Below are 301 nucleotides of genomic sequence, written 5' to 3' on the forward strand. Positions count from 1 at the left end.
CCGGGGCTGTGTGTTGGGGTGCCCTCACTGTGGGGGGGGGACGGGGAGGGGGTTTCATAGCCAGCAGTGCCCATCCCTGCTGCTCCCTGCTCCCAACTGGATTTGGGGCCATGGGGTGGGGCTGTGGGGTGCACCACATCTGGCATTGGTGGTTCAGTGGTAGAATTCTCGCCTGCTACGTGGGAGGCCAGGGTTTGATTCCCAGCCAATGCAACAGGTGCAGCTTTTTGCACCCCAGTGTCCTTTGGTGGGGGACAGACACAGGTGGGTGACAGCCTGGTACCTGTCCCTGCAGACAGAC

At 62.1% G+C, this 301-nt stretch overlaps 1 non-coding gene across 1 annotated transcript; it reads left to right on the forward strand.

The window, feature by feature from the left end:
* Positions 1–142: 142 nt before the first annotated feature.
* On the forward strand, positions 143–213 carry TRNAS-GCU. Its single transcript has one exon. It is a non-coding gene; the product is annotated as a tRNA-Ser (tRNA).
* Positions 214–301: the final 88 nt, after the last annotated feature.

This window comes from Pterocles gutturalis, unplaced genomic scaffold (assembly GCF_000699245.1).
Source record: "Pterocles gutturalis isolate BGI_N339 unplaced genomic scaffold, ASM69924v1 scaffold43920, whole genome shotgun sequence".
Lineage (NCBI taxonomy): Eukaryota > Metazoa > Chordata > Aves > Pterocliformes > Pteroclidae > Pterocles > Pterocles gutturalis.